We start from the raw sequence: 23145 nt of genomic DNA on the forward strand, positions 1-23145 counted from the left end.
TCCTGCCATCTTCCAGTTCAGTTCACTTCAATCACATTTTAATGAAAACAGTACGGGCGGCGCTGCTGAGAAAACGTAGACCCTGCAAGGCCTTGTGATGTGGCGTGTGTGGTGGTGGAGGCAGTGAAGCAGGGGACAAAGCAGGCTTTTTCTGTGTGAGGTTGTAGAAGGAGTCTCATCAGCGGTTAATGAACCCGGCCAGCATCCATGAGGACGTGGGTTCGATCCCTGGGCCTGCTCAGTGGGTTGAGGATCTGTACGCTCTGGTGCAGGTCGCAGATGCTGCTCGGATCCCCTGTTGCTGTGGCTGTGGTGGAGGCCGGCAGCTGTGGCTCCGATTCGACCCCTAGCCTGGGAACCTCCTTTGCCACAGGTGCGGCCCTAAGAAGCAAAAAACCAACCCTCACTGGGAGTGTTTCAATTGTCTGGCGTCCGTATTCATGTTTAAAAATTAAGGCCTGGATTTCGCCCTTCATCTTTGACGTCTTCAGAGGAGACATCAAGATTAACAATGTTATTTTTTAAAACGACTGAAAGCTCTCTTGGCGCTTGGTGCTAGGTAGAAACAAACAGTACAGCTACTCCCCTATAGGAGCTACGCGTTGGCTTTTATTGACTCTTTTTTTTTTATTTTTTTATTTTTTTTTTTATTTTCCCACTGTACAGCAAGGGGGTCAGGTTATCCTTAGATGTATACATTGCAGTTACAATTTTTTCCCCCACCCTTTCTTCTGTTGCGACATAAGTATCTAGACATAGTTCTCAATGCTATTCAGCAGGATCTCCTTGTAAATCTATTCTAGGTTGTGTCTGATAAGCCCAAGCTCCCGATCCCTCCCACTCCCTCCCCCTCCCATCAGGCATTGACTCTTTTGATTTGTAGCGTGAATTAGCATAGAAAAAAAGCTAAGCCGCTCTTGGTCCCTGTCCATGGTGCTGAGCCCTCCTCCCTCAGGCTGAAAACCTCGTGATGGTTCCTTACAACTCACTCAGCGGTTCCTTTGGCTCTTTGTACGGTCGCTTCCTCTCTGATTCTGTTGCCATGGATACACCTCACATCCTCACTGCCTCCCTGAAATGTCCGTCCAGTCGGTTGAACGGCCCCGTGTGCTGCGGAGAAGAGGTGGGAACGGACCCTCTAAAGCAGCTCCAGCGCTCACTAGGAATGTCTGTTTCTGAGGGCTGCCCTATTTCCCACATTAATTAGTGTTCATAGGTCTTAAGTTACAGGCTAGATGATACAATTTTGGCAAGGTGTATTAGTTTGGAATTAGGTTTCAACAGTAAGTGAATCGTCAGGGCATTATTGTATGTTAACACTGAGAACCCAAGGGAGGCTGAAGCAGTGACGGACTATCCCCGTAGCCCAGCAGTGTGAGGAAGCAGGTGTTCATTCCCCCCCAGCTCATGTCCAGGAGAGACGTCGGTGGGCAGCCTTGGTGGGCAGCAGGCGGAGGCCGGGCTCCTTCAGTCGGGGTGCCCTGCCACAGCCCATAGCGCCTCACGGCCTCCCTGGGTCCCCACATCTGACGGGGAAATGAAGGAGATGACAGTTCTTCTAGACTGTGTGAGATGCAGAAAGTTGTCTAAATTCACGTTTCGCACTCATCACAAGGGATGTCGGGCATCGTCCCTTTCAGAGTGGGCCCACGAAACAGCAGGTCCTTTCGAGTCCTTGCAGACGCCGGGCTAGGATGGTTCCAGCTTTAAAGGACTCATCAGAAAGCTTTAGCGTCTGTTGCCAAGCTATTTTCCTTTAGCTCCAGTGAATAATAATGAGCAATTTAAAAGGAAGATATTTATCTTTGCTCTACTGTGCCTTTAAATAAAAGGGCTGATATGATTTTAGGTTAGATTTTAAAAATATCTTCTCTTTGTTCTTGACTGGTGAACACAGGCAACATTTTAAATGGTTCCTGATTATCATTTGTTGTATAGATAATCTTCACTAAACACGTACGATCTTCTCTGCGATGTCTCAGTATGATGGTCTGGGTGCCATTAGAAGCCTTAGGAATAACATCATTCAGAATCTTTGAAAGACTCTAAATGGATTATATGTTTATTATCCCAAAACGTGTGTGTTCCAGTAACATGGAGTCTGTCCACCAACCAGTTGGTCTTTCCCGAAGGCCTCTGCTGTGGGCCAGTCGTTAAGCTTTGTGTAAACACCCAGCGGAAACGTGCTGGAGGGAGGCGACGTCAGAATCCAGTTTCCCGCTCACGCGTCCACTCCTTAATGTCCTCTAAATTCAGTTATGGTTTTAACGTACTTCCTTCGGAAGCAGCAGGAATGCCCAAAGAGCTGTCCTTATCGTGAAGGTAAATGTTGCAGTCGTATGTGTCAGGGGTTGACGGGCGCCCCACCAAGAGATGAGCTGGAGTCCTAACCTCCGGTGCCTGCGAAGCTGCCCCTGATGGAAAGAGACTGCGGGTGGGGAGGTCTTCCGGGCAGCCCTGGTCCGGTGTGACCAGCACTCGGACGAGTAGAGACGAGGCGATGCAGACACACGTGTGGTGGTGGGGGCGGGGCTTGGGCGCATCCACAAGGAAAGGAGCGCCCGGGGTTGCCAGCCACCCCCAGACCTGGAAGAAACTTCCGGAAGGAGGTGTCGGAGGGAGCTCGGCCCCACCAGGATCTGGACCTCGAACTTGTGGCCTCCAGACCGTGAGATGAGAATCTGTTGTTCTCAGCTGGTGGTGCTTGTTTGATGACCGATACACTGCGCTCTGTGTGAGCTCCGAAAACAAATGACCCGATGTAGAAGGAGCTCCTTTTAACCCGACGGGGCCCAACACAGCCAGATCTGGTTCCGGCAGAATCGCTCTGTGGTTTTCCCCGTCTCGGAGGTTAGCACGAGGTTTGGTCGAGGAGGAGGGAGGGGATTTGCCGGTCGTGGCTCCTGATTCCTGTTCTGGGACCCTCCCCGTCACCTCCACCCGCCACCTGCCTACAGGCCCCAGAGGGCGCAGAGATGCCTGCACAAAAGCCTCATTGTTTGGTTTGAATCATTTGAAAATAAAGCCTACGAGCCTGTTTTTCCTCTGAATGGTCTTCGAGTTATTGTCAGTTAGGAAGGGATTTGCTGACGTTTACAGGAGGGCCTCGTTCTCTGGGCGCTGTGTGGTTTGGAAAGGGATCGTGGAATTTATAAATTATGCAACACTCCTTGGCATGTTTCTCGGTGGAGGAACCGTGGAGCTGAAAGATGGAGAACACAGGCTGTGCTTGGGCTTCTTAGAGCACCTGAAGACACGCAGCTGGGTCAGGCCCTTCAAGGCCTTGTAAGTTTTTAGTTTAAATTTATCCATAAAATGAGGTGTGAGTTGGGGGGGGGCAGGGATCTGCCCGAGCAGGTGCTGAGAGCAGACTCTCTGAGCATCTCCCTGTTTGTTATGGAGTTGGGGAGGGGGCAGTGTCTGGGGGAGGGGGCATCTCTCACACACACACACACACACACACACACACACACACACACACACACACACACGGCCTCAGGGTTTCCATTGCGTTAAAGGCCAGGACATGGCAGACGTGAGAGGGCATCTATCTGAGTGCTGCCTGGGGTGAGGAGGGGTCTCTTAAAGGGACATTTGAACTGAAGACAGAGGGGGCTGTGGGTTGGGGGAGGGGCTGCAGGCCCGTGGGGCGTCTGTGAGGTCCTGACACCTGCTTTCAGCCGCTCACCTTCCAAGACGCGATGGTGACAGGATTTTACAGAACATTCCGCGTACACAGTCGAGTCTGCAGTGAAGTGGGAACCGTTGTTGAGCTTCATAATTAACATCCTGAAACAAGTGCTGAGCTTTCTGCGGTGACTTCAGAATCCCTGGAGGAGGAAAGACTGCATTGTGTTCCATGGCAATTTTCTTGTTAAGTAAATTTGAATCTTTGAGAGCTATTATTCCAGGAATTATATCCATGATAACTTGATTAAGAAGAACAGGTGATTAGCCAAGACGCCACATTCCTCGCTCATGCAACTGGGAGCCTGTGGGCCAGGCTCAGATTTGCAAAAATGCTGTTGTGGATTTGTTTCTAAGGGTCACGTGATGCTTGCCTTCCACAAGAGGGTTGAAGGAGTTTCTGAAAAGTAAGGTATCTTCTAAAATTAGTAAACACTGGAGTTCCCCTTGCCGCTCAGTGGGTTAAGAACCTGACACAATGTCACTGAGGAGGCAGGTTCCATCCCTGGCCTCCCTCCATGGGTTAAGGATCCAGCACTGCAGAAGGCTGCAGTGTAGGTCGCAGGTTCGGCTCAGATCCCACGTTGCTGTGGCTGTGGTGTAGGCCGGCATCTGCAGCTCCACTGCCACCCTAGCCTGGGAACCTCCACATGCCGCAGGTGCAGCCCTAAAAATAAAATAATAAAATAAAAGTATTGTGCTTTTGAAGGGTTGAAAGGTCACGCAAATGGTCCCTATAGGAGTGTCAGGGGCGCGGGTTTTGATTTGGGGGCGGTAGCAGATGCGCTGCTTCTCTTACAGACTGTGCTGGCCCATCAGTCCCACCCAAATTCGAGTGGAACAGTAGGAAATTTCATGACTGTTTCCCTCCATCTACGACAGGAGTAATTACTTCATAGCTGGTGGGGGGTGACTGTTCTGTGACTGTGCGCCACTCGGCTAGGGAGCCCCCTTGGCCGTGGTCGGGCGTGTTGGTGCGCGGGCAGGGAGGACTGGGTGTCGGTGCCCAGGATGACTGTGTGGGTGTGGCCCCCCGGCCGCGATGCAGCCGCCCTGCCCAGGGCAGCCCAGAGCCGCTCTTCCCAGCGTGTGGGGAGGCTCAGTATCACAGGCCATCTGTGAAGGTGGGGTGAGGAGGGGAGCCCTGCCCCCGCTGGCCGTGCCCCCTTATGCCATTACGCGCGCTGGAGGGGCACAGACCATTGTTGTGGCGTTGTGTTCCTGCCGCCTAATCTGTTGGTCTCGCTGTGCACACAGTGTGGGTTCCTCCTTGAATAAGCCTCCCCCAGCGGGTGGTCAGCCTTGCTGGAGGCGGGACTGGCTTATTTACCACCAGCTCTGGTGTATTTAACCGTCTGTATGGGATTCGGATGCACGGGGCGCCCCTGGGTGAGTGTTGCCAGAGCCGACCCCCAGCCTCACCTGTCTGCACCCCCGCGGTGCCTGGAGTCCTCTCGCCGACCCCTGGTGCTGCCCAGCGCCCCGCCTCACCATGCCCTGGCCGTGGCATCTTGTTGATTAATTTGCGACTCTCTAATTGACAGTTTTAAGCCTCGTCACAGGCTCTGTATCCGCTTGGGTTTCTTTCTGCTGAGAATCGCTCGTTCACATCTTTCCCTCATCTGTGTGTTTGAATTCTTGTCTTTTCCTTTGGATTCGGAGGCTGACCTTATTTATTCTTGGTGTTAGTCTCTTGTTTTAGAAATTGAATTGTGTCCTAATACAGCCGCTGAACAGTAACTCTGTCCTTCAGTGAGTGAAAACTGTAACGGTGGTGTGACCGAGTCCACCTTTGCTTTCCGCCCTATGCTTTGAGCTTTGGGGGAGGTTTCTCCTTTAACCCTCTTTATCCTGGAGTCGCAGAAAGGTACTCCGGTGTAGACGGGACGCTCGTTCACCTTCTACAAGCTCACAGCTTCCTGTTCACTCTGGCTCCTGATCTTCAGGGCTGCCATCACCCGCGAAGCAATGCCCGGGACCGGACCTGCCTTTCTGCGCTGATCAGCTCCCGCAACGCCACGGTGCCACCCGGGGTTAGACACGCCAGAGGTGTGGGGCGGGTGCAGAGGCCACAAGGCAGGCCTGACCCCCAGAGGCAAGGGTAAGGACAGGAAAAGACCCTGTGGGCAGCAGCCGGGCCATGAGTCCCCCAGCCAGAGGGCTGAGCCGGCACCTACGTGGCCGTCACGCCCGTGGAAGGAAGGTGCCAGCGCTGTGGGGGAGCTGGGGCTGGGCACGCGGCCGCTGTGGTCCTAGCAGCCTGGTCGGAGTGAAGACTGAGCGCGGTGAGGACGGAGCCCAGCAGCAGCTTTACTCCGGGAGATGGGAGGGGACGGCGAGGAGGAGGGGGACAGCCAGCAAAGAGGCTGTACAGAGTCCGTGTGCGGAGGACGCCAGGTGGGACCCGTGGGCCGGGCCGGGGGGAGGTCCCGTCCAGACCCAGGAAGGATGGGTGCGGCTCGGCTGATGGAAGTTTGTGTGACCTCCAAGGTGTGTTCCCACTGGGTCACGCTGGTGACTGTGTTGGGACAGTCTGTGTGACAGAGCACAACTGCTTGGGCCACAGGCGGGTGCGGAAGGGGTAAAAGGAGGTCGGACCGTGGGCACACGTGGAGGGCAGAGCAAGGGCATTTTCTGAAAGGTTGGGTGTGGTCGCGATGGAGTTTCTGGTGCCCAAGGCTGTGTGAAGAGGGTTTCAGGGAGGGACTGATCCAGGTGCTGAGACAGGTAGGGCCTGAGGGCCTCCAGCACCATGGAGAGTGGACTGGCTGAGGGTGAGCTGGGACCTGGGAGGACTTGGAGGTGGAGACTGGGCGGAATCGGGAAAGAGATGGAGCACAGGCGGCAGAGGGAGCCAGCCTCGCTCGTCCGGGGAGGGGGGCGGCACGGGAATCTAGGAGCTCGCCCAGGACCCTTGCTCAGGGTTCACGTCCCAGCCCTGGCCCAGGGTCCCTCTGCTAAGTTGGTGCCTAGAGGTCCTGCAGTTTCAGCTGCTGTGAATGAGGCTTCCTTTTTTTTTCATTGTTAGAAACTAAAAAAAAAAAATTATTGGAGTCTAGTTGACTTACAGTGTTGTGTTAGTTTCAGGTGTACAGCAAAGTGAATTGGTTTATATCTACACCTAAATCTCCCTTCTTTCCCACACAGCTGGTGGCAGACGGCTGAGTGGATTTCCCTGGCTCTAGGGAGTCTGTCCGTGAGTCGGTCCACATACAGAAGTGTGGAATGAGGCCTCTCTTTACCGTATTTCACTGCGTTGGAGATGCGTCGTGGGTTGTATAAAGCGCGTGTCTCCGGCAACCCTTCTCACCTGCCCGGAGCCCCCAGATTTGTCCGTGAGTCCGTGAGTCTGTGCTTCCGGGGAAGATCACATCCACGCGTCACCCGCAGTGCCGGTCGGAGTCGTCTTCCTGCGGTGTGGCCGCCCCCCGTGGTTAAAGCTCCATCCCCGTGGCTGGAGTCAAGTCGGCGTGTGCGGGAGGGTCTCCCCCTGGAAGCTGCTGTTGGCGCTGCGCCCGGGTGGCAGACTCGCCCTCCTCACGGGGCCTCCGGGCCGCGCAGGGTGCTTGTGTCTTTGCTGGCGACTTGAACGTCAATGGGCAGTAACAAAAGGGGATAAAACACACGCTAGAGGATCCCTCAGCACAGGTACATGACAGACGCGCTAGGTAACGCCTGCATCTTCATGGAGCGCTTTACTTTTATGGAGGAGGGTTATTACTTACCGTAGGATAGGAGACCTTAGGGCCAACTGCAGCTTGGTAACAAGTTGATTTTTATGTCTGTATAGCATCTTGGTTGTATTTATCATTTCGCAGTGTAATGTTTAACTTTTAAAAACCAATGATGGGAGTTCCTGCTGTGGTGCAGAGGCATCATGTTACTTACATCTTGGGAGCGCTGGGATGAAGGTTCGATCCCCGGCCTGGCACCATGGGTTAAGGATCTGGCATTGCTGAGGCTTAGGTGGCAACTGTGGTTTGGATCTGATCCCTGGCCTGGGAACTCCATATGCTGTGGGGAGGCCAAAAGAGAAAAAAATGAGATAAAAACCAGTGATGGAAACCAGCAAGCATAATGGGATCGATGACCAGAATCTTCCGAGACTTCAGGAACCTGATAGGAATCGTGGAAACTGCTCGGAGGCGCGTTTTCGCGCGGGCGGGCCCCCGGAGAGGTCCCGGGACCGCCCTGCGACCTCCGCGCGCTTTTCTAGCAGCACCGCCTTCCGCCTCCGCTCACACCCCAGAAGGAATTTTCAGCCATCTCCGCTCGTGCCCACGGGAGTGTCCATGTGTGAAGTTGAGAAAATGTGTTAGAAACGCAGGGATGGAAAATTCAGGGCAGTTTCCAGACTTCGTGCCAGTCACAGCATCGTGTGCTTCCCAGCTTGTCACTCTTGGTGACTGTGAACAGCACAGAAGAGGGACCAGCCCCCTCCCCTCAGTCTCCCGGCCCCGATCCTGGGAAGGTCTGAGTCGGGGGTGTGATGAGGCTGAGATCCAGACAAGCCGGCGCCCGGAGGGCCTGGCCGGGCCTGCAGTTCAGGCCTAGTGTGCGGGCTTGTTGGGATGAGCCCCACCCCCACCCCGTGACTCAGATCTTTGGGTTCACTGCCCGTCGAGGGGCATGACCCAGAGTCCTTCTTTGCCTGGGCCCTCAGCCCGTTACTGTCCCAAGAGGGCCAGTGCCCAGCCCAGGTCCTTCTGCTGGGGTTTCAGGAAGGGCCCCGGACTCCAGTGATGAGGCAGGGCCCTCACGGGGTCCCTCCGCTGTGGGTTCTCACGTGGCCTCCTCCCATCTCCGTGACCTTGTCAGCATGGACAGGTCCAGGGTGAAGGGCGGGGCCCCGGTTGGGGTCTGCACCTCCCAGGCGGACCAGGTAAGTGGGGCTCAGGGTCAGCCTCTGCTACCCTGGAGTAGAAGGGCTGGTACTCGCCCCGGAGGCTGCGTCTCAGCATCACGCTGGCGGATTCAGGGACCACAGGTGGCAGTGTGCTTACCCTGCGGATGGAGCACATCTTACCTGTCCAGGTAACACCCGGTGGGCTTTAAAAAAAACGTGCTCTTCTACTTCATCCGTGGAGGCTTCATTTCTTAAAGACTTTCGATCTTCCCTTTGGAAGATATTTAGTCAAACTTGCCAATAATTTTTTGGGTCTCTGTTTCTGGACGTTCTTTTTTCTTTTCTTCCTTTTTTTTTTTTTTTTTTTTTTTTTTTTTAAGGCCCCACTTAGTTTGTACAAAGACTCAGGGCTACCAAGAGACAGACTTAGTATCAGTATTTAAAGAGTATTGGTTAAAAGAAATGACATACCGTCAATGTAGGTTTTAAAAATTGTTCATCTCGGTCTCGTTTCATCATTTTGTAAATGTCGTCTACTGTTTATCACTAGGTCACGGAGACAATCATTTTAAAACTGGTAACTGGGAGTTAAGAATCTGACTGCAGGAGTTCCCGTCGTGGCTCAGCAGTAACAAACCCAACTAGGATCCGTGAGGATGCGGGTTCGGTCCTGGGCCTCACTCAGTGGGTTAAGGATCTGGTGTTGCCATGAGCTGTGGTGTGGGTCACAGATGTGGACTGGATCCTGCGTTGCTGTGGCTCTGGTATGGGCCAGCAGCTGTAGCTCTGATTCGGCCCCTAGCCTGGAAACCTCCATATGCAGTGGGTGTGGCCCTAAAAAGACCAAAAAAAAAAAAAAAAAAAAAAAAAAAAGACGAAAAAAAAAGAATCCGACTGCTGTGTCTTGGGTTGCTGTGGAGATGTGGGCTTGATTCCTGGCCTGTACAGTCAGTCAAAGGATCCAATGTTGCCACAGCTGCGGCTCAGATTCAATCCCTGGCCTAGAAACTTCCATATGCCTTGAGTGCATCCTGAAAAACAAAACAAAACAAAAAACAGAACCAAAAAACAACTGGTAACTATATTTTAAGTAGCAGTTTAAATTACGGATAACTATCAGTAACTTATTTTGTTTTTACCAATCAGGTGGCTTGTCTAATTTTCTCTGTTTCTTAATAAAGCCTCCAACCACTGGTGAAACTTTGCTCTGAGATAATTTAGCCCAGGGCATCATCTGGTGGGCTGGGTACACCCGGCTAGACTTCCCAATCCCTGTGCCTCGATTTGTCCATCTGGGAACTGGGGGTGTTTGCCGTATCCCTGTGTCACCCCGTGGAGGCGGCGGCTTTGCTGTGAGATGGTCCCATCTCCTGGTGGCAGATTCGACCTTACTTTGAGCAGTCAGGATCTTCCAAAATCCAAGACTGGGTCTTATTTTAAAACCTTATTTTATTATGTAGTCATTTTTCTAGTCCTTTTTGGGATGTGTGAATAGGTTAAAACAAAGGGTCCCTGCAGATGGGAGAGGTAATTCACTTCTCTTCTGAGTTTCCTGCTGTCGAGGGAGGGATTTGAAAACACGTCTTCCGAAGTCCTTCCCCACTGCTGTTGGGAACTCCTCACCTTCGAGACTGTTAAATAATTTTCCTCCTAATCCTTTCCCTCTAATCAGTTTTAAACTATTTATGCAACTAATAAGTAATAAAACCTAAGTTTAATTTGATTTTTCTCAAAATAGTAGTTTGCCATCATATATGCTCCCTGATATAAAATTATGTGTATGACTGTTTGTGAAAGATAAAATATTTTTAGTGTTTAAAAGTTGAATAATTAGAAAAATTAGATTCATTAAAAGTCATACAGGAGTTCCCTGGTGGCTCGGCAGGCTAAGGATCTGGCATTGTTCAGTGCTGTGGCACGGGTTCGATCCCTGGCCCAGGAACTTCCGCATGCTGTGGGCACAGCCAAAGAAAACAATCATATAACCCTTTCTCTTCCCGTTATTTCTCCCCGTTCTATTCCACATTCCTTTTTTCTCTGGGTCCTCTGTGTTTATGATTACTTCATCAATTATGCTTCCCACAAGTCTAGCATATATGATCTTTGTAAATGCTTTGACTTTCTCTAAAAGTCACAATTAAGTGTCCTTGAAAAATGCACTGTTGAATTATTACAAAACCGAGGGCAACACTTGCGGAAAGTCACTTACGAAAGTGCTGATGCCGCGGCTTAAAGTGCTTTGTCTTCTTCCTTCCTCAGAGACGTTGGCTGACCCCGGAGGGCCTCGAGAATTTCTCGGTTCCGCTCTCATTTCTGTCGTAGCTAAAACTCTGGCCTTTATCCAGTTCCTTTTGTAGAGTCGAGGTTTTATTCCTTTTGGATTCTTCCTGTTTTAAAAGCTGAAGCAAGGAACCCCATAGCAGTGATTTTTCACGATCCATCTTCTTCGTGATTAAGGGCAGACCGCGTGCAGATGCTGCCCGAGCCCGTCGCGAGATTCAGCCCTTTCCCCGGGCGGAGGATGGCGTGGCGGCATCCCTGGCCAAGGCTGCGTACACGAGGACGTGGCACACAGTGCGTTGTGTCTCCCTCCCCAGCCCCTTCCTTTGTAAAAAGCCAGGCACAGCGCCCCGTTTACAGGGGACCGGGGTGTCACAGACCCTGCCGGAAGCCGGGCTGCACCCCCAGCCCCAGCAGACGCTGCTGCAAATGTGTGAAGTCGTTGAATACCTTTTTCCAGGCCGCCTGCTCTGTGGGGCCCAAGTGCACCAGGCTGGTTCCCCTCTGGACTCAAATGAGCCACCGACTGCAGAGATTGCCCAGAACTCCCAAAGCGTCGGCCTAATGGAAGCAGGGACCTGTTTCCCAGGCTTTAAATGAGTCTGTCCTTCAGAGGCTGCCAGACTGCGGGAAGCAAGGCACGTACCTGTCCTTTCGGAAGGGGCAGCTGTGCTCTGCAAACCACCCGCTGCCAGCCAGACAGAGGGGTCTCCTTAGGTGTGCACGAGGGGAGCAGCCCCCAGATGGCCTTTGAAAATTTGCTTCTCGAAGCTGTGATGCATAAATGTGTTTATGCATTTAGAGGATGCATAAACGGCGAGATCCTACTCGATACCGCAGGGAACCTTATCCAGCGTCCTGTGAGAAGCCTTCATGGAAAAGAGGGTGGAACAGTAACGTGTGTGCGCGTAACTCAGGCACTCTGCTGTGCCGCAGAAACTAACACAGTATTTTACTTTTTGTCTTTTTAGGGCCACACCTGCGGGATATGGAAGTTCCCAGGCTAGAGGTTGAATCGGAGCCACAGTCGCTGGCCTACACCGCAGCCACAGCAACACCAGATCCAGCCACGTCTGCAACTTACACCGCAGCTCATGGCAAGGCTGGATCCTTAACCCACTAAGCGAGGCCAGGGATTGAACCTGCGTCCTCATGGATAGTAGTTGGGTTCATAACCTGCTGAGCCACTATGGGAACTCTACAACATTATAAATCACCTGTATTTCAACTAAAAAATAGAATAAAGTTTGCATCTAAAAACAAGTTTTGTTAGCTTTGAAGGGGATATCTTCTGACATTTAAAAATGTTGATGTTTCGGAGTTCCCGTCGTGGCGCAGTGGTTAACGAATCCGACTAGGAACCATGAGGTTGCGGGTTCGATCCCTGCCCTTGCTCAGTGGGTTAAGGATCTGGTGTTGCTGTGAGCTGTGGTGTGGGTTGCAGATGCGGCTCGGATCCTGCGTTGCTGTGGCTCTGGCGTAGGCTGGTGGCTATGGCTCCGATTCAACCCCTAGCCTGGGAACCTCCATATGCCGTGGGAGTGGCCCTAGAAATGGCAAAAAGACCAAAAAAAAAAAAAAAAAGTTGATGTTTCAGAATAAAACTACTGCAACACTCTTAGGTATTTCCCCTTGGAATCTAGATGCTATAGCAATTTGATTCTCCAAAATCACCCCCATGGTAAAAATACGTGAGCATGCTTTTCTCTGAACAGGCAAACATTTTTTGTGATTCCCTTTTCTCCTTGAATTGGAATTTCTATCCCTACCCCTTAGAATATAATTCTAATGTGATATATGTGGATATTTGCTTAAAGTCTTTTATTCATCACCTTATATTCTTGCAGAAAAAAATCTGTTCATAAATTGATTAATTAAAAAACTTTCTGGGACCACAAGACTCTAATTAAGTTCCTTGAGAATTACTGTAAGTATTATTGGTACACACCTGAGTAAAAGTATTTTAAAAGTGGATACTTTTAAAAAACATTTTATTGGAGTCTGGCTGATTTGCCATGTTGTGTCAGTTTCAGGTGTACAGCAGGCGATTCAGTTACACAGGTGCCTCTATCCGTTCCTTCACAGACGCTTTTCCCGGGCGAGTCCCTGCAGAGTGTTGAGCAGAGGTGCCTGTGCAACACAGTGGAACTCTGCTCGCTACGCCTCCATTCTGTGTACAGTGTGTGGACGTGTCAATCCGGCCCCTATTTTATCCCTCCCAAAGCTTTCCCTTTGGCAACCGCAAGTGCGGTTTCAGAGTCTTTGAGTCTGTTTCTGTTTGGTGAACAAGGATCCCGCATCTCTCCGTATCAGATCCCACATCTCCGAGATGTCGCACGATGTTTGTCTTTCTCTGAGTGACCTCACTCAGTAGGAGCCTCTCTAGCTCCACCCACACGTGGCGTAGTTTCATGCTTTGTCACAGCTGACGTTCCCTTGTGGAGGCGCCACCTCTTCTTCCTCCGGTCGTCTGTCCATGGACCCTTCGGTGACTTCCATGTCTTGGCTGCTGGAAGTAGTGCTGCAGTGAACATCGGGGTACATGTACCTGTTTGAACTATGGTTTCCTTTGGCTATATGCCCAGGCGTGGGGTTGCTAGCTCATGCGATGGCTCTGTATAGAGTTTTCCAGCTCTCCATAGTGGTCGTGCCCATTTACACATCCTGGCACCAGTGGAGGAGGGTTCCCTTTTCCCACATCCCCTTCAGCATTTACCGTTTGCAGACTTTTTTTTTTTTTTTTTGTCACGCCCATGGCACATAGAAGTTCCCAGACCAGGGATCAAACCCGCACCATAGCAAGGACCCAAGCTGCTGCAGTGACAATGCCAGATCCTTGCCTCTGCACCGCAAGAGAAGTCCCCTTGTAGACTTTTTGATGATGGTTATTCTGATGGATGTGAGGTGGTAACTCCTTGTAGTTTTGATTTGCATTTCTCTAATAATTAGTGATGTTGAGCATCTATTCATATGCTTTTTGGCCATCTGTCTGTCTCTTTGGAGAAATGTCTATTTAGGTCTTCTGCCCTTTTTTTGATTGGGTTGTGTGTTGTTTTTAAACATAAAGCTATATGAGATGTTTGTATATTTTGGAGAGGACTCCGTTGTCAATTGCTTCATTTGCAAAGATTTCCTCCCAGTCTGTGGATTGTCTTTTTATGGCTTCCTTTGCTGTGCAAAAGCTCTTAAGTTGAATTAGGTCCCATTGGTTTATTTTTGTTTTGAAAAGTGGATAATCATTGAATATAACAAGTAAAACGATGAGAGACTCAGAGCATGTGAGCGAGGCGGACAGTGGCCGGGCGCGCCAGCCGTGGAGCGCTGCCACCGAAAGGGGCCAGGCGGCTGTCTCCAGTTTTCGTCCTGAAGAGCCGAGGCAGCATGCGGCACACAAAGAGGAACGAAAGATAAAAATGGAGAGGGATCTGTTGTAATAATGTCACTTGGTTTTTTTTTAGCTCCTTCCAAACTGAATGACAAAAAAAAAAAATCACCTCATGATTGTTACAGTAGATTATTTTTAAAGCTCTGTCTGCTGTGAATGTGAATAAGTGCTCCTTCACCTTTATTGAAAGCAAAGAATTGGAAACTGTCAGACTTGCCAGAGGCCTGGTTCCTGGTTCATCGGAGGCCGGACTCTGCCGGGCACTGGGAGGCTTTGGGAGGGTGGGAGGCGTGCTTTTCTCTGGAAAAGGGGAAGCCGAGGTTGGGAAGGGGCGGGTGGAAAGGGGGCTCATGTCACTCTCAGAAGAGTGGAGGGTCCGGGCATCCTCAACCGTTGCTTTCCAAGTGTCGATACCACGTACCCCTGGAAAGGTCTTTGCACGTCCACTTCCTGGGCCTGAGGACCAATGAGGAGGGGTCTCCCCGCCCGTGAGCGCTGGGCAGTTGGGTCTGAGCACAGCCTCCAGGAGAGCCCTGCCCTACACCTGCTGCCTTGAACAGGCTGATGCGGGCAGCTCAGTGCTGCCCTCTGCTGGCACCAGGATTCCAGATTCTGCCCCGTGAGCTGCGGGGGGCCTAGCTGCCCACGGTGAGCAGTGGGAGCCTGCACTCGCTCCTGGGGTCTGTGCAGCTGTCCCGGTCTTGCCTTCCGGGTGGTGGTGGGCAGCCTGCGTGCCGGAGGCCACCTGTCCACGAGGTAACAGTCGGATCCATCAGGCCAGTGAAGCGGAGCGCCCCTCGCGGTTCGGCAGGATGAATCCCCCCGCGGTGGAGACAAGGCCACACGGCTGAATGCGGGCGGACACGCCACCCGCAGTTCTGTTTAACCAGTGGTTTGATGTCGGCTCCGCTCAAGTCGCCTCTTCCAGGGCGAGGTGGACCTGGGGGCCTCCCTCCCGATGCATAGACGTGCGGGTGGGTGAACCGGAGCAAGGAGACAGAGACGCTGCGGCGGCGGAACCTGTGTCCAGGGAAACGGATTTTGCCTGTTCGGGGCTGTTTCCTCCTTAGTTTTGTTCAGACCGAGTCACTGGTGCTACAGCTGGTTAGTTTGGGCTCAAGACCCGCGGGTTTCCACCTGCTCTCCGTGCTGGTCAGGAGAGAGGGTGCAGTGCAGGCAGGGAGAAGTTGCCTCCATCCTCTTGTGTGCACGGCGGGGGCTGTGAATTCCACCGACAGCGGGCAGCTTGGCAGGAGAAAAGGGAGAACTCATTTATGAGGCGGCAGGCCTTTGTGTGGAGTGGTCAGTGACGAGTCATTCCCAGGAGTTGGTAGAATTGGGGCTTCGGTACCCACTTCCAGGAAAGGGCCCCGGTGGGGGAACGAATAGGTTTGTTCAGGAAGATAAATAGGTCTTTAGGGGAAAGCTTGTGATATTTTTCTCTGAAGGCGTGAGTGCCCTACTGTCTTCATCAGGGCCGTAAACTCCGCCGAGAGGGGTTTACAGCAGGTGTGCCTTGGTTTCTCCCCGGGGAATGGAAGTTGCCCTGAAAAGGGAAGCTGTTCTAATTCCTCAGAAGCTTCTGCTTTCGGTCGGATAAGGGAAGCTCTGCGAAGGCCTTTCCCTGCATCTGTTGAATCTAGGATGTCTTCAGCTTAAAATAATCGTTGTAGCAACCCTTGGGCTGTAACAGTAAATAAGGACCAGGGGAAGGAGGCCTTCCTGCCGGGCGGCGGCTCCCTAATGCCTCGCGGCGGCTCCCTAATGCCACGTGGCATGTTCCGTCTCCCTTGCGGCCAGTTTCGGTGTCTTGTATTTACAAGGTTTGGGGGGCTGAGCAGTTGATGTGTGTCTGTGTTGTGGTCTTTTAATGTGAAGACAACATTTTCCCGTTTTTTTCCTATTATAATGATAAAATATTTGATGGAATAGCAAAATAAGTGAAAACACACTTGAGATTTGCAGACTTCTAGTCTGTCCCAGATAGTTTGGCTTCGTGACTTTAAGATGCTGACAAGCCAAAGAGGGTTTTGTATTGCTTCATAAATGTACAGAATGTGTATCTCTTTTCTCCCTCAATATAAAAGGACTCTACCGCTTTACAGATGTAGTCTCTATGAGGATGGGGGTTCAATCCCCAGGCTTGCTTGGTGGGTTAAGGATCCAGTGTTGCCGCAAGCTGCAGTGTAGGTCACAGATGTGGCTCAGATCTGGTGTCGCTGTGCCTGTGGTGTAGGCCTCAGCTGCAGCTCAGATTCGACCCCTAGCCCTGAAACTTCCATGTGCCGCAGGTGCGGCATGAAAAAAAACGACCTTCATGTAGCAAAGCAGATACTCACTGTAGCAGTGGGTGTATTTCTTCATCTCATAACCTTTTTCCTGTGCCTTTCTATCTCCACACGTGTGCTCACACATCCACCCCTGTGCTCACACATCCGCACCTGTGTCACAACCTCAACTCAGCAGCTATGTGTGTTTCTATATTTACATCAGCCCTTTTATACACTTTGCCAACACCAAATCATACTTTGTATGTTTTCTTAACATTTAAAAATTGTCCCCCCGATTCTTATTATTCTAACAACCATAGAATCTCCCATCATGTAGCGGTGCCATAACGTATTTGTACAATTCTTTGTTTAATATTTGGCCAGTGTTCAATTTCTCACTGTAATTTTAAAAAACACGATGATAAACATTTACCTAAGTCTCTATCTTTGGATAAACTCCTAGAAGTTATTGGGTTAAAGAATTTGGTTTTTTTTTTTTTTTACTTAAATGTTTATTTTACATCTTGGAGGTCTTCTGCAAAACAATATTTTTAGGCCTAACTTAGGAAGAACATTTTTCCCCCTGGGGTGAGTGTTCGGCTCAGGCCCGGGAAACACACGCAGGTGGCTTGCAGCATTCCTGGCTGGGCGCCTGCGGAAACCAGCCCCCAGCGCGGACGGAGTCTCAGGGTTTGGCACCAGGTCGGGAGGAGCAAAGGGCGGGGCGGCCTGTATTCCGTTTCAGGAGGACACTGGGGGGAAGAACTGGAGTTTGGGGTCCGGCGGCTTCTCGTTGGCTGCAAACAATGCCAAGGGCCTTGTCTCAGGGGCAGGGAGGGGTCTTCCTGCTTTTCTTAAAAGCAGGAGACAGCCTTCCCCGGGAAAATGGGCCTCCCTGGGCAAAGGAACCGGCATCCTTCTTCGGGCTGCGCGAGTGTCCTGGGCGTGAGAGCGCCCCCTTCAGGGCTCTCCAACTCGGTTTAAAATGAGGTTTCCCTGGCGTCGCGGTGGTGGCTTATCGGAAACGAATCCCGCAGGTATCTGAACATGCGGGTTCCATCCCTGGCCTCGCTCTAGTGGGTCGGGGATCCGGCGTTGCTGTGAGTTGTGGTGTAGGTCACAGACCCGGCTCCAATCCCGTGTGGCTGTGGCTTTGGCGGAGGCCGGCCGCTGTAGCTCCAATTAGACCCCTAGCCTGGGAACCTTCATATGCTGCGGAAGCAGCCCTAAAAAGCAATAAAATAAAATGAAGTTTCCTTTACTTATTTTCGCGGTCTGATTCTGTTAATAAGAGATTTCCAGTGGGTCAACCCCTAGGGACAGGGTATGGACCGCTGGTTGCCAGGGCCTGGGGGTGGGCGTGAGGAGTGGCTCCGGGTTTCTTTGGAAGGGATGAAAATATTTTGGAATTGAATAGTGGTCGTGGTTTCACAACGTGGTGAATGCACTAAATACCACTGATTTTTACATTTCAAGTGCTTAATCTTATGGGAAATTCATCTGAATTTAGAAAAATACATATATATATGTGTGTATATATATATATTTAAATCTAAACTACAGAAACGGAAAGGCACCCCAGGGGTGGTCCAGCCCCCTGGTCGCCCTCTTTGAGCCCCTGTGGGCTCTCCCCTCCTCCCGCCCCTCTCACAACCCAGTTATTCATTGAGCCGTGTTTTGGTTAGTTGTCCCCTCATCCCTAAGTGCACAGTGCGATGGTCCTCGGGGATCGCTGCCTGCCTCTCGCTGGATGGAGGTCCTCCGAGCTGCCCTCCATCTGCTTTATCATGGACCAGCCAGCCCCCCCCCCGGGGGGGGAGGGGCAGGAGCCACCGGGAGGAACACACACTCGGCTAACGCCTGGCCTCCCCTGGGCTGGTCTCACACCCCCTTGGTTGGTTTTATCTGGAAAGGACACAGGTCACAGCCCAGAAACCAGCAAATCGCTGAAAAGGTCTGGTTTCTTGGCTGATGTAACTCACTTGTTAACCCTTTAGAGTCCAGAAGAACCCAGACAGCCCTCAGATATCTGGAGTTTTGGGGCCCCAGGGGAGGGGGAGAGGAAGGTCTCAACAGGAACGTTTATGGAAAACAAGCTCCGCCTTCCTTACAGTCGGTCCGCGGGTGAAGGCCGCACCTTATTCCTGGAGCGCGTAGCAAGGCCTCAGCAGCGAAGCTGTCCTGCAGCAGGTGCACAGGCCGGCGCTTCCTGGGACGCGTCCTCTGCTGCCCCCTCGTGGCGGGCGATGCAGGTCGGGCGGCAGGAGCCCTGCAATCGAGAGGCAATGCACAGATCCAACCCCCACCCCGGGAACCTACAGCCTGCAGGCGTGTGTGTGTGTGTGTGTGTGTGTGTGTGTGTGGTGCGTAGGGAGGTGCGGACGAACGAGCCGCAGCCACCCAGAGACACTGAAGACTCGATACCGCAGAAGAACGGCGATAAATCCAACGTCCCAACTGCTTTGGCAATTTCTAGATGGTTCCAAACGGCAGACCCCTCTGTTGGCTTGTGGCCTAATGGTGGGACAGGGCTCCGGCGGTGCCCAGCGCGGTCTCTGGTGCCGCAGGACTCTGTCCTCGTGCAAGTGTCTCTGGCGCCCTCTGCTGTTCCTCCTTTGCTGTTCCACCCTCACAAGCCCGCCGGTGGAACAAATGGTCCGACTCCTAGACGCCTAGGGATCACAGACAGGGCGAAGTGTTCTCCCGGAAGCGCGGGCTGACTTGGGCTTCCCTCTGTACTCTACGTGCGGGGCCCTTTTCTCGCCCTACGTCATCTCTATGGTCAGTGCGGCCCGAGGTTCCTGCAGGCTGGGTGCCTGCAATGTCCAGTTGGTTCTCCCAGCTCCCCCAGACGCCAGGGGCTGCCTCACCTCAACTCTGCAAATGAGGACACCGAGGCCCTGTGGCCGAGTGACATGTCCAGCGCCTGGCGCAGGGGAAACAAACTGGTTTGCTGCCTCAGAGCCTGAGCGCCAGCCTCGCTGTTAGTGCGTCTCCTGGAAGTTCTGCAGCGTCCGCTGGCCCCGGCAGGGCAGTCGGTCTCAGCCTCTCCTAGACCAGCAGCGATCAGTTTGGGCACATCTGTTAACTAAAAACACCAGCACTACTCCAGCCAAATCATGGCTTTCAAGGACCCGACTCTCCTAGAATCAATCCCATGTGCTAACTTCACTTAGGAAATAAGAGCCTATTCCTTCTACCAAGTGCTTCGCTACCTACATTCAGCTTTGGAGGACTGTGCACAAAACCTTGCAGTAAGCAGGGCCCCTGGGAGTCAGCCAGACCCCTCTTGCATCATAAAATTGGATTGTCAGCTTCGTACACTTAAAGGCCACTATTGAAAGGATCCCCCAAGGATCAAATAAAGCTCTGTCATCCAGATGCAGAATTCCAGACACCCGACTCCCGTGCGTGCCTGTCACGTGTGTCTCCAGCACAGATGGCTCTCCAGAGCTTTAAGAAATGTTCCAGCTCTGTTTTTTCCAAAAGGGTCATTGATGCTCTGTCTAGAGACTTCTGACATTTTGTCTCAAATCCACAGAGCACAACAACTGTTGCACGTCGTGTTTGCTGCTTCCCGCAGCAAAGGTGGACAAGCTTCCTCGTCACAAAATGCACCTGGAGTTCAGTCGACACGTTTGAGGGTTACAGCACCTTCCCTCTAGCGCTCTTTCTCCCCTGCTGGAGCTGGTCATGGCGTCCAAGTCACACTAGATGCGTTTTGACAGGGATGTGGCGCAGGTGTGTGACAGGATGGGCCCAGGGAAGAGGAAGGAGTGAGAGCAGTCAGTGGCCTGATTTAGAGTCGGGACTTCCTGCTGGACCAGATGGAAAACCCCAGTGAGGCAGTGTCGGCGCCCTTTCCCGGCCTCTCTGTCTCCCTCTCACCTGCCGCCAGCACCTGCTGCCGGGGGAGGTGGGATGGGGGGGAAGCTCCCGTCCCTTCCACCACACCACACACCTGGGAATGGTTCCTTGTTTTGTTTTGTTTTGTTTTCTAGGGCCGTGCCCGTGGCATATGGAGGTTCCCAGGCTAGAGGTCCAATCAGAGCTGTAACTGCCAGCCGACACCACAGCCATAGCAACATGGGATCCGAGCCGCATCTGTGACCTACACCACAGCTCACGGCAACACGGGATCCTTAACCTGCTGAGCGAGGCTAGGGATTGAACCCTCAACCTCAGGGTTCCTAGTCGGATTCGTTTCTGCTGCGCCATAACGGGAACGCCACACACCCGGGAATGGAATGGACTGGTGGGACCCGGGGTGTCACTGTAGGAGTTGGCAGAGCCCCTGCCCGCCACTGCCTGGGTTTGAGTTTGGTGAGGGGAGTGGCGGTGGGGGAGGGTGCGGGGGGAAGAGGGCGCCGGATAGAGTGGCTGCAGAATCTTCCCGTCATTTCTGAGTTACTCCCGATTCTCCTGTTCACATCTCTAAGTCTTATCTGCAAGGTGGGGACCCAGGAAACAGGAAGGAAGGTGGACTGGTGACTCCAAAGGAGGGAATACGCAAAATTTAGCAACTCAAGTACCCGGTGTGCACAGCCCCGGGCTTCAGGCCGGCCAGGGCTCCGTGCCCCGTGCTCCTCATGGAAGGTGCTCATTGGGGGCTGGCCGGGGCTGGGGAAGGTGGGGTGAATGCATGGTGTTGTGGCTCTTTGGGGACCCCCATTTCTTGCTCTTGAGGCTTTATTTGTAAACAGTCACTCATTCGGCATGAGACCTCACCTTCTTTCTTCAGGTTGCAGAAACCAAACTGGCTTAAGCAAAACTGGCAGTTTATCTGCTCCTGTCGTTGAAAAGAGGTGGCTTCTGGCAATTTGGACTCCAAAGGTTCTGAAACTCAGCAGGACACTCTTGCTGTCTTTTCTCTTTTTTTTTCTTTTTAGGGCTACACCCTCAGCATAAGGAGGTTCCCAGGCTAGGGGGCGAATTGGAGTTGCAGCTGCCGGCCCACACCACAGCCACAGCCACACAGGATCTGAGCCACATCTGTGGCCTACGCCACAGCTCGTGGCAATGCCAGATCCTTAACCCACTGAGTGAGGCCAGGGATGGAAGCTGTGGCCTCATGGACACTATGTCAGGTTCTTAACCCGCCGAGCCACAGCGGGAACCCCTTTCTCACCATCTTTGATTCCATCCTCGTCAGGCCCATTTCCGAGGTAACAGCACAAACTCCAGACTCTGAGCGACTGCAGAGCGGCTGTTGGTTCCAAGAGGGCAGGTGGCCCTGCCCTGGGTGGGCCTCTCCTGCCCTCCCTCCCTGTGGGTTTCAAGCCCATTGCTGGGTGGACGCTGGGCCTCAGGATTTCGGGGCCCGGGTCAGGCCCCTGCCAGCCAGCGGGGGTGAGCGTGGTGGGTCCCTCTCATTGGACTGCGTGGATGTGGTTCCCACAGAAGGAGAGGCAGCAGCCACGGGGGGCAGGGGGGAGACCTCAGCGTTCACCCCATTTACCCCCCGCCCCCCGCTGCCCCCTTCAAGCGGCACAAACACGTAGTAAATCACGTCGGAGGAAGGCGTTCCTCTTTAACCGTCGCCGGCCGGCTGAGGGTCATCCAACAAGGCCAGAGGCGCCGGGAGCCGGCTCTCAGCCTCGGCGGCGTCTGGGAAGCGCCACAGGGACTGGGAGGCGGCCGTTCGGTCCCAGGCGCTCTGGTTTCTTGGATCTGAGAATTTGTAAAACTCCTGGGTGATCCCAACACGCATCCAGCGCCGAGAACCAGGCGTGTGAGGGAGCAGGAGCCGTGCGGATAACTGCCCTTTGTCAGTGGCGTTGGAGACAGTGGTGGTATAGACAGAGGCCGTACTGACTGCCGCCGTGCGGTTGTCTCCAGGGGGAGTGGGGCCCCTTTCAGTGTCCCCTTAGGGAGCAGCGTGTCCCAAAGTTGTGTCTGGGGGAGTTCCACCCTCCGTCTCCTGACACTTGAACCGCAATGTTAAGTGGGGGCGAAAGCAGCTCATTGAAATGTGGCCACTTTCTCTCTCTCGTGTGTCACTGGATCTGAACCTCAGAACAGAGAGCAGAGGAGAGAGGACAAAAGAGAACCTGAAACTCGCCCCTGCAGTGTGGGGACACGGGGATCGCCTTGGTTCCGCCCTCACGCTCTAGGGCCACGCTGCTAAGTCAGACCTTCAGGTGGTTTCCCGGTTCGATTCTGGCCAGAGACAAGCTTGGCAGGGCAAGGTTTGCAGGTGCAGGTTTCTGGGCTGAACCCCTGCGCCTGAGCTGACGGGGATTTTAACCAGGTGTCCTCAGCCTGTGTACAGATGGAAGTGCTGCCGTCCTGCAGCTGCAAGGAGCCTCTCCCGTAGGCCGGAGGGCCTTGGAGTCACACGAGGACGTTGGCCCAGCCCTGCCCGCGATAACCGCAGCTCTTGGTTACACGCTGTGCCTCGGAGATTAACAAGTGCCTTTTTTTTCGGTTTTGCCTTTTGAGGTTGGTGATGGGAGCAGCACCACTTCCTTGGGCTGAATGGTCAGAGTTGCACAAACGTTTGCAAGTTCCCTTCTTCTGGTGTTTACTTACTGAAGGGCTTCCTGAAAGCTAGTCGCAAAGCCTCCGATTATTTAAAATCATGTGGCGATTTATGTTTAGACATAAAAAATTCCCAGGCTCGGTGAGTGCCTGTGTAACTGCCCCCGATGAGGAGGCTGCTGAGCGTCCTGTCCTGT

General features: G+C 52.8%; 1 protein-coding gene across 1 annotated transcript in view; it reads left to right on the plus strand.

The window, feature by feature from the left end:
• RPS6KA2 (ribosomal protein S6 kinase A2) overlaps window positions 1-23145 on the plus strand; it is a 318780-nt gene that overhangs the window by 35098 nt on the left and 260537 nt on the right.

The sequence above is a fragment of the Sus scrofa genome, chromosome 1 (assembly GCF_000003025.6).
Source record: "Sus scrofa isolate TJ Tabasco breed Duroc chromosome 1, Sscrofa11.1, whole genome shotgun sequence".
Taxonomy (NCBI): domain Eukaryota; kingdom Metazoa; phylum Chordata; class Mammalia; order Artiodactyla; family Suidae; genus Sus; species Sus scrofa.